The following is an 18,422-nucleotide window of genomic DNA, read 5'->3' on the forward strand; positions in this document are numbered from 1 at the left end:
GGGGCCCCGTACTGACGGGATGATGTTGAGATCAGGGCTCCGCGGGGGCCGCACCATCTGTTGCAGGACCCCTTGTTTTTCTTCTGGCGGATAGATAGATATGAAGATAGTTCTTCGTAACTCTGCTTCTGGCTGCATGTTTTGGGTCGCTGTCATGCTCCAGACATATTGACACACTAATGCAGAAGATATAAAACAACCATCTAAGACAAATGTCGTGAAACAAGTGCCTCAAACATTGCGCAGTACTGCATATATACTGTATATATAGAGAGAGAACAGTGAAGATCATTTGAATTTTAAATAGAAAAAAGTAAACTTTTCAGTCAAACACATGTATACATACTGCAAGGGAATATTACCTAAAAAAGAGAAACATGTTGACCTGGAAATGTAAAATATGTAGGTACTCTATATTAACACATAGACTAAAATGCAAATGATTTAAAACATTTATTATAATAATATTATATGCTTATATATGCTTGTATATAAACTATATAGTGCACATACAGTATACGTATGTCTTCCTCCCTTTTCGCTCTCTCTCCCTCCCCATGATGCTCTCTCTCTCTCTCTCTCTCCATCACTCGCTGTCTCTTTCCTTGTTCTCCCACCACTCTGACTCCAAATCCACATTTTCCCCATTTCCCAGATTGTCAATAAATAATACAAAAACCTCCGACAGTACTTTATTTTTTGGCATTTTGGAGCAATGAAATATTGTCTTTTTTTAATGGCACTCCTGATACAGTGGATTCATTTTGAATTTCGATAAGTTTTGGACAATTACCTGGTTTCAGCTGCCAGAGTTGAGAAGTTCAAGCATTTAGTAAAAATTGTTCATGGCAAAAAAAATTAAATAAAGAAAAACCGCACGATTATCCCAGCCAGCACCTCCTGCCCACTCACTGTAAAATAATATACAATACAATAAAAATATGAATAAAATTAAATAAAATTAAATTAAATTAAATTAAATTAATTTAAATTAAATTAAAAGAGGGGGGCAGAGGGGCGACAGGATATTGATGGAAGTCTCCTGAATGATTCTTAAATCATGCCTTTCATTTGAGGGTGGAGGAGAAAACGGAGTCCTCCACCTCAAAATTTCAAGTGTTTCCTGCACTTCGAAACCTGAATTTTAATTTCAATCTCATGCCTTGTACATTTATGGACCCTAGTGGACAGCAACGGCACTGACAACGGAACGACGGCTCCCCTGAGAAATTTTGACAGAACTATGCGTTGGCGACAGTGTCAGAATCTCATTTTCAACAGGAAACTGATAAACTAGCAGTTTAACAGTATTTATTAAGTTTGACTTTTCACTTTTTACAATACTTTGTGATGTAAAAAAAAACCCCTAACCCTAAAAGCAGCTACAATTTTTTTCTAACGACATTAAGACGCTTCCCCTCCATTTTTGGCAGCCATAAACAACCACACCTCAACACAAGAGCATAATGTGGAACTAACAAAACAAAGTAATTTCTTCAAATTTTTTCATTATTTTGCCAATATACATGTTCTGAATTTTTCCCATTTTGTCTTTAATTCCCGATAAAAAATAATAAAAAATATATATATTTTACAAAAAATATTTCCAAATTCAATTGGGGGGGGGGGCAATCTGGACTGAGATTTTAGAGATTTCTTTCTCGAAAAGTCTCCATCATCACTTGGCATTGGTAAGAATCAGTCTTGTTACCAGCGGCTGCCATGGCAACGCTAATGCATAACATTCAATTACCAAGTGCACCCCCGTATGATTACCTCTATGGATAAAAATGTAAGCAGGAAGTGGGAAGTGAAATTAATTGGAGGTGACCTTTAAATAACAAACGCTGGTGAATATGATTCATGAAATGAATGAAAATGACTCGAAATGAAAAAAATGTGAAACTCCCTCTTCAAACTGGATTGACAGGACCCTTTGGCCGTCCTTCCTGGTCATTTTGATAAAGCCTGTCTTTTTTTTTTTGGGGGGGGGGGGGGGTGTTAAATCCCCCCGCCCGTCTTCCCTTTCTCTCTCTTGGCCGCTCTCTGGGATTTGTTTTTTTTTTTGGGCTTCTTTTACTTACCTTTCTTTTCCTGTTCCTTCTCTTTACACGAAACCTTCGGCGAGGTCGTGATACAGAGTCGTGAGGAGGAACGTGAACAGTGTGTAATCGCATGTGTGTGTGCATCTGTCTGAGAGCGTGTCTGTATATGTGTGTGTGTGTGTGTGTGTGTGCATCTGTCTGAGACAGTGTGTGTGTGTGTGTGTGTGTGTGTGTGTGTGTGTGTGTGTGTGTGCATCTGTCTGAGAGTGTCTGTATGTGTGTGTGTGTGTGTGTGTGTGTGTTTGTGTGTGTGTGTGTGTGTGTGTGTGTGTGTGTGTGTGTGTGTGTGTGTGTGTGTGTGTGTGTGTGTGTGTGTGTGTGTGTGTGTGTGTGTGTGCATCTGTCTGAGTGTGTGTGTGTGTGTGTGTGTGTGCCCGCGCGTGCGTGTGTGTGTGTGTGAGAGGGAGAGAGAGAGAGAGAGTGTGTGTGGGAAGTGGGGAATTCGGAATAGGAAAGAATAATTAATGGACTTATAAGAGGTTTGTGTGTGATTCCCGCCCTTTTGACTGTGCGAGTTAGAATAAAACCATGTGTGTGCGTCTCCTGCCCTCACCACGTTGCTATGCAGTGAGCTCAACACTCTCCCAAAAAAGCACCTGGAGACAGGAGCTCACTTTAGGTATCTTAAATAGAGTCGGTGTGAAACTGTGAAATGCTACAGAAATTATATGCAGATTAAGGATCAGTCTCTGTGCAGGTGTAAATAACCTGTTAATACGTTGCCATGGCTCCGGCACTGTTTGCACTCACCAATAACATGAATGAACTCACAGAATGTGCTTGCTCAAGGGCAATGACGAGGCGGATGGGAGGAGATGTCAGTCTGAGTCTGAGGGGGGGTCAGACTGTCTGCGTGCGTTTCTGTCTGGCTGTCTCACATGAATGTGTTCCGATGTGACGCTGAGACCGACAGCAGCCTAATGTCGAACATCATCATGGATGGTCTGACAGAATTAATTCATTTTTTTCCTGAACAAATTCTTTGTTTATTTGTTTCCATTTTTTCCAAAATGTTCCCTTTTTCCTCTATTTTCCAAAATCCTTTGAGATTGTTCAAGGGCGATCCGCTTTGAGATGGTAGAGATTTACCGTCACATTTGTGAAATAAAGGTGTACAAGGTGTCGTACAACATTACTTATTTGAATTGTAAATCACTTTGAGATGCATGACATGTATGAAAGATGCTACACAAAAGGTTATTGTTGTCGTTATTATTATTCTTATTTATTATTATGATAACTTATATCATAACTTGTATAATATAAAAAAAATTACATGTGTTTTATCAGTGGTCGTTTAATAAAATAAGTCTCCTTGTCATTCGAATGCACACACATGATTTCTGAATTATGAAGTCAATTGATCAGATATTCCAGTTTACAAAGAAACCGAATGAGGTGAAGCTCCAACACAGCGTGAACGTCGGCTTTTCTACAAAAGAAAAGAAAAACCTTGATGACAAACAAAATGTTGATGGCACCCCACGGCACCAAAAACGGTGTGGGCGTCGCAGAACAGACAAAACCTGAGTGAGATTTCAATCCGGGGTAAAATTGTTTTGCTTTGTCAGTGAGGTGATTTTTTTGTTGTCTTTTCCTCCACTGGGATTTCTTTCAAATGGTGATGGTGGTTAAAAAAAAAAAAAAAAAACATAAATATAAAGGAAAATCTCCCCTGACTCATACTCTGGGAACTCTGTCACCCATGGGGAAAATGAGAGGCGTCCTGCTCCACAGAATAAAAAAATAAATAACTGCTGCGACGCGCTGCACAAACACACAGCGGGACGGTTTTGGGAGAATTGCTGAACTTCAAAATGCAACGAACAACAGATTGAAATGACAAGGACCGAGGTGGGCAGGTGGAGGATGGGGGGAGGGCGCGAGGAGGACGGGGAGGGTGGAGGGTGGGGGAGGACAGGGAGGGTGGAGGGTGGGGGAGGACGGAGAGGATGGAGGGTGGGGGAGGGCGGGGCAGGAAGGGCCAGGGCGGGAGAGGATAGGGGAGGGCAGGGGGAAGATGAAGAAGAAGAAGAAGAAGAAGAAGAAGATGATGATGATGATGATGATGATGATGATGATGATGATGATGATGATGGCGATGATGAAGAATAATAATAAGAAGTTTCTCCAACCGACCAAAGAATGTCAGCGAGCGGTTAAATCCAGAGAAGAGTCAAATGAGTCAACCCCTGAGACCCCTGAGACCCCGGGGGTTCGGGACGGAAAGTATGAGATACAGAGACAGGGAAAGAGAGAGAGAGACAGAGACAGACAGAGAGACAGAGAGAGAGAGAGAGAGACAGAGAGAGAAACGGACAGAGAGACCGGGAGAGAGGGAGAGACAGAGAGAGAGAGAGAGAGAGAGAGAGAGAGAGAGCGACCGGGAGAGAGACCGGGAGAGATAGACAAAAACAGAGAGATAGACAGGGAGAAAGGGAGACAGAAGTAGACAGAGAGACAGGGAAAGAGAGAGAGACAGAGACAGACATAGAGACGGAGAGAGAGAAAGAGAGCGAGAGAGAGAGAGAGAGAGAGAGAGAGAGAGAGAGAGAGAGAGAGAGAGAGAAACGGACAGAGACCGGGAGAGAGGGAGAGACAAACAGAGAGAGAGAGAGACGGGGAGAGAGATAGATAGAAACAGACAGATAGACAGGGAGAAAGGGAGACAGAAGTAGACAGAGAGACAGGGAGAGAGAGAGAGAGAGAGAGAGACAGACAGAAACCGACAGAGAGACAGGGAACGAGGGAGAGACAGAAGTAGACAGAGAGACAGAGAGAGAGAGAGAGAGAGAGACAGACAGACAGAAACCGACAGAGAGACAGGGAACGAGGGAGAGACAGAAACCGACAGAGAGACAGGGAGAGAGAGCGACAGAAACCGACAGATAGACAGGGAGAAAGCGAGAGACAGAAACAGACGGAGAGAGAGACAGACAGGCCATGGGACCCCGGCCATCGTTATCCAGCCTGGTCCCCGACAGGCAGCTGTGAGGGAGGGAAGAGTAAAAAATATATGAAGAGCCTGAGCTCTATCGAAGAGAAAGCAAGGAGGAGGTAGAGAGCGAGGTGGAGTGAATTTCCAAGATGGAGTGCGAGGGAGGGGGCGAGAGAGGGAGGGAAGAGAGAGAGAGAGAGAGAGAGAGAGAGAGAGAGAGAGAGAGAGAGAGAGAGAGAGAGAGAGAGAGAGAGAGCGACAGAAGGCTAGAAGAGGAAGCATCACTCAGAGGTGTAATGAAATCGGCTCAACATCACTGTGTTCGCAGTTCTGAGTTAGGATGCTGCCGGTATTGCTCAAAACACACACACACACACACACACACACACACACACACACACCATGCACGCACGCACGCACACACACACACATACATACACACACACACACACGCCTCCATGCACACGTGTCTGCATCACACCGATGTGCAGTAATCTTTCTAGAACTTTACAGTGAGGACCAATCCATTTTTATGACTATTATTCTTTTTGATTAATCATACGCCTACTTCAATCTCCTTACAGAAGACCCAAAAAGGCCACCATGCCCACGCTTAACCCTAAATAATAATAACAATAATAATATGAAGCACCTTAAAGAGTTGACAACGCATTCAAAGTGAAAAGAAAACCATAGAGCATTTGTGAAGCTGCAGTAAAGCAATAAGAAGAAGAATAGAGGAGAATAAAAACCTGCGCAATTACAGCCACAGATAAGTAAAAGCAAGAGAAGGGAATTTAAAATACAATGAATATGATTACTGATGTGTGGCTGCTTCGGCCCAGGGCAGCTCCGGCTCCTGCCCACAAAGCAGAAGGGAGGACGGAACCGCGGAGCCAGCCGGGAGGACTCCGCAGTCACCGGTCCACGAACCCGAACCAGAGACCCCACCCAGACCCGCACACCAAAGCCAGCGCAGCAGCGGCCCCGCCCTCAGGCACGGTGAGGGCGGGGCCCCCTGTCTACGGTTGGGCCCGCAAACACTTTGTCGTGGTTTAAGCAGTTTATGAATCCCAAACGCTGATCCGGACAAACAACCCGAGAGCCGCTCCTCTAACCAAGCTCCCCGGGTGTTCCTGGGGGGCCCCGGAACCTGCTGCGGGGGAATCGCACGATGTGGCAGGCATTGGGTTATCTACTACACCCAATGACAATCTCTCCTCTTCCTTTTTTTTGGGGGGGGACCAGGAATCAATTGGCAGGGGGAAAGAGGCCCTAAGTACTGTGAAAGGTCCTGCTTCCTGGGGGAAAAACAACAACAACAACAACAACAACAAATACCTTACTATGATATTGATATTGATACAGCATACCTTGTGTAGGTCTGTGTGCCATCTGGATGTGCTTTATAATAGGTATTTATAACACATGTCTCTCAGGGACTAGAAAACATGAAGCGGTTTTCCCTTCAAGTAAAAAAATCTGAGTTTGTTTCTTTTTTTTTTTTTAAGGGGATTTTTTTTGTCACTTATTATTATTGTTGTTGAAATAACACATCATGAAACACAGTGTAGAGTTCTAGATGAAGGACATCCACAATGCGATGAGCTTTAGTTTAACACCCAGTAGTCATTCAAAATAAGAGCTGACATGAAGCTTAAAATGTATGTTCTTTACCCCACAGCATTTTATAGAGGGTAATCTTTAAATTGATTAAAAAAAAAAAAATGCTTATATAAATACGGTATGATTTTCCAACAGTATTTACAGTTGTACAATTGTATAGTAGACACATATCACATACTACTCCCAAATTAATCTCTACGCGATGAGTCTCAAATTTTACACAAACACTGGATTCTTGGTGGAAAATGATTATTATCCGTTAATAATGTAGTCATTAAATAACATTACTGCAGACTCCCATGTCTTCGGTTTACAAGTTTCTGCATCTGTCTGGTTCCCAGAGACGAAAAAACCTGACCCCTGAAAATTCTTTACCCGATCCTGGCAGCGCACATTTAAATTCAAGCATAACAACGGAAACAACTGTTTACACCAGCCTTGTTTATGGGGCAGACTCGCCGGACGAGCAAGTCGGTGTCCTTGAATGACATTAAAAAGAATCTGGCGTCTGGGAGCCGGAGGCATTAATAATGGAGAAAAAAAAAAAAAAAAAAAAAAACTTTTCCCATGGAACCAATTTTGGTGAGAAATTGGTTGGCAACTTAATTCAGTTTTGAATTATAACTCTAATTGGATACACTTCCGCTCCAACTGGTGTAACTTGAGTTGATTTCATATGAGATTTTTGTCTGAGAAGGGGGGAGCTGGAGGAGGAGGCAGATTTTGGATAAACCCGCCCCCCCACACTGGCGGCGTGGGCGCACGTTGGACCCCCGCCACCAGGGGGCAGGGCTCAGCACGGGAACAGGGGTCAGAAAGTAGATTTCAACCATGGGACCTGATGAAGTCAGAACAAACTTTCTGTGGGAGAAACTTTCCAACAAGTATGTTTCCCATGAGGTGATGAGTTATAACAATAACAGTATTAGTGGACGGTCGCTTCATATTTAAAACCTTTGTACCATTCTGTCTTCAGAGCAATTCGGATTTTATTGTCTTTACTTTTTAAATAGGCTGGGATGGTACAATGCTACATTGATGTAAAAAAACAAAAACAAAAACAATTATTGATGAATAAATAAATTAATGAATATAGCTAATAAATAAATAAATAACTGAACAGTGATTCAATTACATAAACAAATATAGTTCTTAGTTTATTTCTTAATTAATTTATTTATTAACAAACAGACAATCAATTACATTAATAAATAAATATTTACAAGACTTAGCACAGTTCGCAATATTGACTGTTTTTTTAATATAATAGTTTCACTCTCATTTGCATAACCACAGTATAGACACTAAATCACATCTCACAATAAGAATCTTCCCCCATTCGGGTCCTGGAGACAGAATCTTATACTTATACTATATTAACGGGGTCTGTGGCCCCTATGCGCATCAAACTGAGGGTCCTCGATGCGAAGAAGGTTGAGGTGCCCGAAACCATAGCACGCTCAAATAGCAGTCAACCAGGATGACATACGAAATGCGTAAACACTGTGCCGGCAAGTGTATCCCACAATGCATTGCACGTTGGTAAACGTTCCTGTGTCGTCATCAATGGTCAACGTGCTGAAAGGAAGTGGCTATACCGTGGTGTGGTGTCCAAAAAGGCATCGTTCATTTGGCTGCTCGGTGTAAGTACATGTATGCAGTACATGTATTCGCCGCCTGGGCACCAACGGAAGGCAGTAGGTAGAAAGCCGAACCAAACTCCAGGTCCAGATCAGGATAGATGCCGGATGGAGTAAGAGAAGGCGTCCTTGAGCCGGACGGGGCGCCGGCCGGTACCAGGTCCGCCAGCGCGTCTCACTTACACAGCGTCTTTGTTAAACCGCGACTCCCTGACAGCATAATCTCCCTCCGCGGATCTGCTCCAGCGCACGCGCGCCGGGCAGCAGCGACGCTCCCCGGCTTTGCAGGGCAAGGGCGAAATGCGGGGACGGTTCAATTTTTAGGCCAATTATAGAGCCGCAATTTTCGGCCATTTGTTGTTTGAAGACGTCCTCCTGCCTCCATCCCCTGAGACTCCCAGGAAAGGGTTATCAGACGCAGGAGCCGCATCGGCCCGCGAGTAATAAAAAAACAAAATCCATATCCTCTGACACAAACGGGCGAGTGTGGAGCGCTGACTGATTGTGCTATCATACCCTGCGCATCCACCATGTTTATAATTGGCCCCAGGAATAGATGCTCGTCGAGCTGTATGGTGGGGGTCTTTTTTTTATTTTTTATTATTTCTTCTCGTCAAGTTAACAGCGAGGGCGGTGATTTGTTTTTTTAAGATTTCATTTTAGAACTCGCCAAAATGCTTTAATATCCTTCCAGCAACTTATTGCAGATAGTAGAGATATATACGTATTATTTCCTTGCCGTGGGTCTGCTTTTAATCTGGCCGGCTCCTCTGTAGATCTCTTGATTTGGAAAGGCTTCCAACAGATCGACTGGTTGAACACGGGGTGATCTGTCGAAATAGTCAATGTCACAACAGTGAACTTTTGTCACGTTTTATGGCTGGTGTAGAGGTCAAGGGGGTAAGAGGAGGACTAAAAGAAGGAGCCAAAGAAAGCTGGCCCGCTCCGTAATTGCCGGTTTCAGATCATTCTCGGCTCGCCGCTTCCCCCCCGCGAGAGTCAGCGGAGGGCTGCTCCGACTTCGGCTTCAAACTTTTGAGCGCGTCATTAAAACTCCTTTCTTGCGCGTTAAAGGGGTCTTATTAGGCCATCCGTGCAGCTCGGGCTCACCGAATGTTTTTTTTACGATTGAGAAACTTACCGCCCAGCTTCAGCTTCATGCCGTGTTTAAATACCGTCCGATGGGGCAAACGTCTCAGCCTTCAAGATGTGAAAACCTCCTGTCCTAAACGTGCATCAAAGTCGCGTGTGTACTTTTGAACGTGTTTTGTATTGTTGTATTTGTGTCCTACCACAGCAAAACTCGCCATCTCGCACATTTCAAATTCCAAATAAGTTGAAAAGAACCTTTCTTGAAGGAAAATTAGACTTTTCCAGATTCGTGTTCCTTTGTGGGGGGTTTTCTTTTATCTCTCAATGTATTTTCAAAACCGAGTTTGAATTATAAATAGCGGGAAAAATGTCAAACCGTGGAGTTAAATATTACCGTTGGATTAGATGGGGAAATGCAGTTCACTTACCGAGACGCGGAACAGCGCTGAATAACGCCAGTCAGTGGTTTCCTTTACAGCGAGCGTCCAGGTGAGGATCATTCCTCCATATTCCATGTGATGTGAAGTCAAAATGTGAAACCGTTTTGATATAATTCAACCTTTAAATCGTACTTTTACACACACGGAGCCACTGTTGTGAAACTGCAAAGAAGAAAAACCCTTCGCGTCACACACCTACGTCACTTCCGTAAACAGACGGTTAAAGCGCAGCACGGGGGTGTTTCGGTCTCACTCGTCTGTGCAAACTTTCTTCTCCGTATCGTTATGGATTATGCGAAGCGGGCGGCGGAAGCTCCGAATCATATTTGGGACCTTAATCTGACCAGGGCCATTGATCCAGGTCAGCGTTAGCGGCGCGCACTGGACTTCATTTTCCGCGCTGATAGTCAGTTCTCCCACAGCGACGCGGAGAACGACAGCGACGCTGAATGTGATACTACTCCGGACTTGGAGAACATTTCAAACAGCGGATTTCAAACTTAATGTGACGATGAAACGGAATATTTTCAAGAACCACCGGTTGAGACCGACGGTACGTCCGTTTTTGTTGCAACGGAAGAAGTTGATGACGTGATGAGGTCCGTTGAGGTTGGTGACAGATTTTCAGATTTTAGATGATCTGATTTTGTTGTGTTGTCCATACTTTTAAACTCCAAAATAATTCCACTTTTATAAAGCGTGTATATTCTTACTGTTAAATTAAAGCTTTTTTAAAAACAAAATGAGTTGTGTGTTGTTGAGCTGTTCAAGCTGTTCATGATTGGCTCATTCGGCATTATGTTAAGTAGCCATGAGGCTTTGTTTGTCCGTCAACCCCATTTGCATTCTGGGAGCTGGCTGAATGAACCTGGTGTGGGTAAAACTTTGGAGGTGATCATCTCAGAAACACAGTTTGCCACACCCTTGTCATTAACAAGTCATAGCTCTAAAAATATTTGCGTGCAAGTGACACCTTGTTTGGAAGCTGTAATTGTCCACTTTCAAATGATGCAAAAAAAACAAACAAAAAAAAACCCCAACGCCGCCAAATGACCCTGAAGTACGCGGTGGGTCACATCTTGTATGGTGTATTTGTGAGCATGTCTTGAATAACAGTAACATCACAGTTTAATTTAAAATACCTTGCAATTTCCACAGTACGTCCGGAGGTTGGCTACGCAGGCTTTCCAGGAGGAAGCGGCGCAGCTCGGTGCCTCTAGTCGCTTCCTGTTTGCAGTCTACTGTGTCCTGTTTCTAGTCCCTTACTTCCTGTTTCTGGTCTCTCACTTCCTGATTCTAGTCCGTCACTTCCTGTTTCTAGTCGCCCACTTCCTGTTTCTAGTCTCCCTAGCATGGCTGTAGCCGAAACAACTAATTTGCAGTAATGCAAAAGAGCCTGAACAATTGTTTTTTCGGTATAACGCGTAATGACTGATAATATTGTGGGCTTCCCATTTTCAAAAAATACATTTAATGTTTTTTTGTGTATTGGACTGCATTCAAGCACAGTGAGAAGCTGCAGCAGAGTGGTAAGTTACTCTCTCTCTATATATATATATTCATATACTGTATATGTATACAGTATATATACTGTATATACTGTGTACATATGCAGTATTAATGCCAGAGAGCATGTACAGAAATCACAGTGCAATCGGTCGTTTAGCTCTGACACGAGGCATCGAGACAATGCTCTGAAATGCAATGTGAAAGTGAACCACACGTACGTTTCAGAAGTTCCTAAAAACTCTTGAAACGTGGCGCTGGGAAGGTGGAATTCATCTATGACTAATCCGGTCAAACTAATTATTTTAACCCAATATGACACTTCCTGGATCAAACGGGGATGCTGTGCTGAAAAAAAAAAAAAATTTAATAACGATTTTATTAAATTTTTTTTATTTTAGGGCAAACATACCGCCGCTAGGTTTAGCCGCGCAAAAAGTCTTTGTCGATAAGTAAATACGTTTAAAACTCAGCCGGCGACTTTTCCGCGGGGGAGCCGAGTGCTGCTGCGATTGTTTTGAGACCTACCTCCCTGTTCCGTCTCACCGAGCCACGAGGGAGCGGCCGCCTTGCCCGCACTGTCTAGGGCGACTGAACGCCACGCGGGGCGTGTCACTCACCGCCCGGGAGGGAGGGAGGGAGAGAGAGGGGGAGAGGGTGGGAGAGAGAGAGTGAGAGGGGGGGGGGGAGAGCAAGAGGGGGGGAGGGAGGGAGAGGGAGAGGGAGAGAGAGTGAGAGAGAGGGGGAGAGAGGGAGGGAGAGGGAGGGAGAGAGAGGGAGGGAGTGAGAGAGAGGGAGGGAGAGGGAGAGAGAGAGAGGGAGGGAGTGAGAGAGAGGGAGAGGGAGGGAGGGAGAGAGAGAGTGAGAGAGAGAGAGTGAGAGGGGGAGAGAGAGTGAGAGAGAGGGAGGGAGAGAGAGGGGGGGAGAGAGGGAGAGAGAGGGGGAGAGAGAGTGAGAGAGAGGGAGGGAGAGAGAGGGAGAGGGAGGGAGAGAGAAAGTGAGAGAGAGAGAGGGAGGGAGGGAGAGAGAGTGTGAGAGAGAGAGAGGGAGGGAGAGAGAGGGGGGAGAGAGAGAGGGAGAGAGGGGGAGAGAGAGAGGGAGTGAGAGAGAGGGGGAGAGAGGGAGGAAGAGTGAGAGAGAGTGAGAGAGCGAGAGGGAGAGAGGGAGAGGGAGGGAGGGAGAGAGTGAGAGAGAGAGAGAGGGAGGGAGGGAGGGAGGGAGGGAGGGAGGGAGGGAGAGAGAGAGAGAGAGATTGAGAGAGAGAGTGAGAGAGAGGGGGAGAGAGGGAGGGAGAGAGAGAGAGAGTGAGAGAGAGAGCGAGAGGGGGAGAGGGAGAGGGAGGGAGGGAGAGAGAGAGAGAGTGAGAGAGAGGGAGAGAGAGGGGGGAGAGACTTTTAAGGTTCCTTTATTTTCATCAAGCCATGTCACAGAGACTTGATTACGAGGGAACCAAAAAACAAACAACAGAACTGAGAGGCAAACCACATGAAAATCACAGGTCAGTTTGAGTATATATAGAGAGGGAGGGAGGGAGGGAGGGAGGGAGGGAGGGAGGGGAGTGTTTTTAAACAATCAGCGTTTAACGGCATCAAGCTGCCCGTTACCTTCAGCCAAGTTAAGCCGCGTGGGTGAAGCTTCGCCGGTGAGCGTGAGGGGTTCGTCTTCTTCCTGGAGAGTGGGATCTCCACGAGCGACTCCAGCGGGAAAAGGCATTTTGTTCGATTTTTTTTTTTCCCCGACTCTTTGTCCGTTTGACTGAAGCGGAGGCCGGAGAGTCGGCTCGGCTCTGAGTTGTGAGTTTAATTATAACGAGAATCATTTCACTCCGCCTAAATTATTTATAAATTCAAGGGTCTGAATGGGTCATTTTAAAGATTTGTTGGTTACGGATGAATCCTTTTTTGCTCGTCTTCTTTTCAGCATGGAACATCTCCTGGACAGTGATGTGATCTTTATTGAAATGGTTTGTGTGTAGGATGCCCAGTCAGTCTTACAGTATTTCATAGTATTGACTATGTAGTACGCCAAATGAGTGTTAACCACGTCCCATATCACACTATACTACAATAATAGGAAAAGTGGGACAGCTTTATAATGTAATATTTATTAAGCCATCTTTTTTTGCTTGCATAGTAAAGTAAGGTTGATAGTGAGGATGGGAAGCATGTAGTATGTCGTAGGTAGTATATAGTATGTAGAAGGTAGTATGTAGTAGGTAGTACATAACGTAGTTAGCAGTATGTAGTAAGTAGTAAGCAGTATGTAGTATGTAGTGGGTAGTATGTAGTAAGCAGTATGTAGTACGTAGTATATAGTAAGCACTAGGAAGCATGTAGAATGCAGGAGGTAGTACAGTATGAAGTAGGTAGTTGGTAGTATGTAGTATGTAGTATGTAGAAGGTAGTATGTAGAAAGTAGAACTGTAAGTAGTGTGTACTAATGTAGGTAGTATGTAGTTGGTAGTATGTAGTATGTAGTGTGTAGTAGGTAGTATGTAGTACAGCATGTAGTAGGTAGTATGTACATAGTATGTAGTATGTAGTATGCAGGTAGTATGTAGTATGTAGGTGCTACAAAGCTAGTACGGAGTAAGTAGTATGGGAGAAATTGACTAGTACATTTAAAAGAAAAATGTTCATTATATTCTACCATTAAATAAGAAAGAACATTCGTTATCTTGCCCATATGCTATATGAATGAAGTAGGTGTGTGTGAGACAGGGGTCAGCAAAGACATGAATAAGTGCTTTGTTGACTGTGGGCCATGTGACATGGGAAGGTGTGTGAACGCAACCATCCCCTCATAAAATGTGGCCTGGACTAGTGTCGGGAGGTTTGTTGTTGTAACTGATGTCAAAGAATGCAGACAAATGGCTTCTTTGCACTATTGACCGTATAGGAGGAAGGAAGGGATCCTAATTGAGTATACAGATGTACTTTCTCTACCAACAGAAAGAGGTTAAAAGGAGGAGTCCACGAGCGGCTCAGCAGTTCTTTGCCAAACCAACTCAGATTCTGTTGTCACTTCTTGCAAGTGATAATAAAGTCTTATATCTTCAGACCTTGACTCTCTCGAACTTCTCTTCTTCAGTTTAATTGTTAGATGCAGTTTTTTCACCTACAGTAGTAAGTAATACATGTATGTAGTATGTGGTATTTAGTAGGAATTATGTTGTAAATTCGGTATTAGGTAGTATGTAGGTCTTATATAGTAGGTAGTATGTAGGTAGTATGTATTATGTAGGTACTATTTAGTATGAAATAGGTAGTATGTAGTATGCACTTAGTATTTAGTAGGTAGCATGTAGTAGGTAATATGTAGTGTGTCGTATGGAGTAGATAGCATGTAGTAAGTAGTATGTAGTGTGTAGTATTTAGGTAGTACGTAGGTAGCACAATTATGAAGCATGTAGTAGGTGGTATGTAGTAGGTATTTTGTTGTACAGTATGTATTAGGTACAGTAGTATGTAGGTAGTATGTAGTATGGAGTATTTAGTAGATAGTATGTAGTATGAAGTATCTAGTGGGTAGTATATAGTAGGTAGTATGTAGTGTGTAGTGTGTAGTGTGTAGTAGGTAGTATATAGTACGTATTAATTAAGAATTAAGAATCTTTATTTGTCACATTCTCTCTCTCTCTGTGTCTCTCTCTGCGTGTCTCTCTCTCTGTGTGTGTCTCTCTCTCTGCGTGTCTCTCTCTCTCTCTCTGTGTCTCTCTCTGCGTGTCTCTCTCTGTGTGTCTCTCTCTCTGCGTGTCTCTCTCTGTGTGTCTCTCTCTCTGCGTGTCTCTCTCTGTGTGTCTCTCTCTCTGCGTGTCTCTCTCTGCGTGTCTCTCTCTGTGTGTCTCTCTCTCTGCGTGTCTCTCTCTGTGTGTCTCTCTCTCTGCGTGTCTCTCTCTCTCTCTCTGTGTCTCTCTCTGCGTGTCTCTCTCTCTCTCTCTGTGTCTCTCTCTCTGCGTCTCTCTCTCGCTCACTTCCTTCTAAACGGGCCAAACTCTGATTCAGTTTGTCCACTTACTCTCATACTTAATAATGAATAATTGATAATTGATATCACTCACTGTGTTGCTGATGATGTGTAAGTCTGGAAAAAAAAACAACTTTTGCTTTTTTACCCCTTACACTTTTTTCCTTCATTTTTTCCCCCCTTTTGTCAGATTTCTTTTCATTCTCTTCCCGTTTGTCTCCCGCCCCCCACCCATCCCCACCGCTGGCTTTGTATTTCCTAAACGCCGCCTCCTCTTCAGCACTCGCTGCCAATCACAGATTACTAATGGATGATGTTTCCCCGTCACTCTTTTATTTATTCCCCTTACATCTCCCAAACACCAACACAGTGTGTGCGTGTGCGTGTGTGTGTGTGTGTGTGTGTGTGTGTGTGTGTGTGTGTGTGTGTGTGTGTGTGTGTGTGTGTGTGTGTGTGTGAGCGTGCGTGCGTGCGTGCACGCGCCCCGAGGAAAACAGTGATAAATGTGAAGTAATTAGTTTTAAATTCTTAATGCCTGCCTTGCTATTGGGGCTGGTGGAGAATTGGGTTGAATGCACCTATTTGCACTTTACATGCATGCAACGCGATGTATACGGCGACGAATTAACTATTGATGCCAGGTCAGAAATCAAAGGATGTTTGCAGCTCATTTGAGATTTTTGTTGTTCCTTCCAGGAAAACTCTGGGTGTAGGGGAGTGAAGGTTTCCGGTTTCTGTGTTAATAAGTCCAAACGTAAAAAAGAAAAAAAAAAAAAATGGGTCCGCTTCTCCGTTTATGCTGCATCCACCTCCTTTACCGTCATGTAATATTGAGAGCACAGCAGAACGTACGGCGACGATTCCTGTTTCGTTTTGGGTTAAGGATGCTCTTTGATACGTATGAATCAGTCAGACAATACGTTCGATTCAATTGTGATTTTATTTGCTACCGCAAACACAAAGTGTTGGAAAGCTCTAACTTCTCCCTCCAAACTTCTCCCTTTGATGCTGGAAAGAGCTTTGAAAAACCACAACAAACTACTATACTATTTTTTATTTATTAAAGTGCATCGCTGTTCAGCCATGTACTGGAATAACACTGTAGACTATTTATCATTTAGTTAGTACATAGTAATAATTTATACATAGCAAAAATGCATTCTGTGAATAGAATCACACTTTGCATATTTTGTATATATTTGGCTATTTCTGCTCTATTTGAGGCTTTTTACGTATATTATTTTTATTTTACTTTACTTCATATCTGTTTTAATTCAGTTTCATTTCTTATTTATTAATTTCAATTTTTCAACTTTTTAAAGCTTTTCTTTTTATACTACTCGTCCGTCCTCACCATGACAATTTCCTCTATAATACAGAGGAAATTGTCATGGTGAGGACGGACTATAAGTATCTGCCATTTTCATACACATACAACATAGACATGTCGTATGTGTATTAAATTGTACATGAAGGAATAATGTGTTTCTGATTGTGATTTGAGGTGAAGATATGATTCATGTTTGATTAATCTACGGATTTATCGATCCATTCATCGAGAGAATTACCCTGAAACCAGATTACACGGACATCGTCGTCAGCAAGGATAATGCTGAGCACCGAAAGAATGATTACTTGACTGAAATGAGACATTAAGCACAAAATAAAATATAATAAAACAAATGGAAAGCAACAAGCCTGTTGTGTTTATTTTGGGATGTTCTGGCTCTGTCTGCAGCTATCTATATCTGTAACTGCTCCGTGTCATCTGTCTGCATTAAGACTCCGGCTTAGCTGATTACCCCTCATTTTTCATGCATCTTCCACTTTTTATTTTAATTTCTTATTATTATTTGTATTTATTTATTCATTTATTTTTAGTTTAATACCTGAGGTTGCCCAATCTATCCGCAGACAATGCAGCCCAAAGCAATGCATTAGTGACGGGGGATTCAAAGTCATAGAAGCTGTCAGGGGAGAGATAAACAAAGTGGATTTAGCGGCACAGCTTCCTGCCTATCAGGTTCACAGCAACATGCCAAAAAAACCCAAAAACGACTTATTATCACATCGTATCGCTTCAGATGCTATGAAATTAGGTGATTGGCAAGTTTAATCCCTTCCTCTCTTCAAGGTACAATAAATAATTACAGAAATTATTTATTTATTTAATTTTTACATAATTGTCATTATGTTAACTTAGCATTGTCATAGGAATTAAGAGTAATTCCAGAAAAGTTGCGGAACGCGTCATTTAAATAAGTGCATCTGCAATTGAGTCAAAACTTTTTTGTTGAATTAAGAAAAGTAAATAAGGCTTCACACCATAGATTTGAAATCCTTTATAATTAAATTAAATAAAAATAAAAATAGAAAAATAGAGATAAAAAGTCAACAACAATAATCTTCCTCTTCTTTGGGCTGCTCGCGTTAGGGGTCGCCACAGCGGATAATCTGCCTCCAATACCTTCCGTTTTGCGCATCTTCCTCCCTTACACCAACCGCCTGCATGTGCTCCCTCACCACATCCATAAAGCTTCTCTTTGGCCTTCCTCTTTTCCTCTTGCCTGGCAGCTCCATCCTCATCATCCTTCTCCCAATGTAACTCTCATCTCTCCTACACGTGTGTCCAAACCATCTCAATCTGGCCTCTCTCACTTTTCCACCAAACTGTCCAACCTGAGCCGGCCCTCTGTTGTACTCATTCTTAATCCTGTCCATCCTTGTCACTCCCAATGAATATCTCAACATCCTCAACCAACCAACCATCCTCTGCCACCTCCATTTCAGCCACCTGCCTTTTTTCAGTGCCACCGCCTCTGAACTGTACAACATAGCTGGTCTCACTACCATCCTGTACACCTTCCCCTTCACTCTTGCTGGAACCGTTCCGTCACAGATCACTCCGGACCCTCTTCTCCACCTGCTCCACCCTGCCTGTACTCTCTTCTTCACCTCTCTCCCGCACTCTCCGCTGCTTTGGATGGTCAACCCCAAGTACTTGAACTCATCCGCCTTCTCCACCTCCACTCCTTGCATTCTCAGCTTTTCGCCGCCCTTCCCTCCAATCAGGCACATGTATTCTGTCTTACTCCTGTGGACTTTCATT

Source organism: Zeus faber, assembly GCF_960531495.2.
Source record: "Zeus faber genome assembly, chromosome: 6".
In the NCBI taxonomy this organism is placed as follows: domain Eukaryota; kingdom Metazoa; phylum Chordata; class Actinopteri; order Zeiformes; family Zeidae; genus Zeus; species Zeus faber.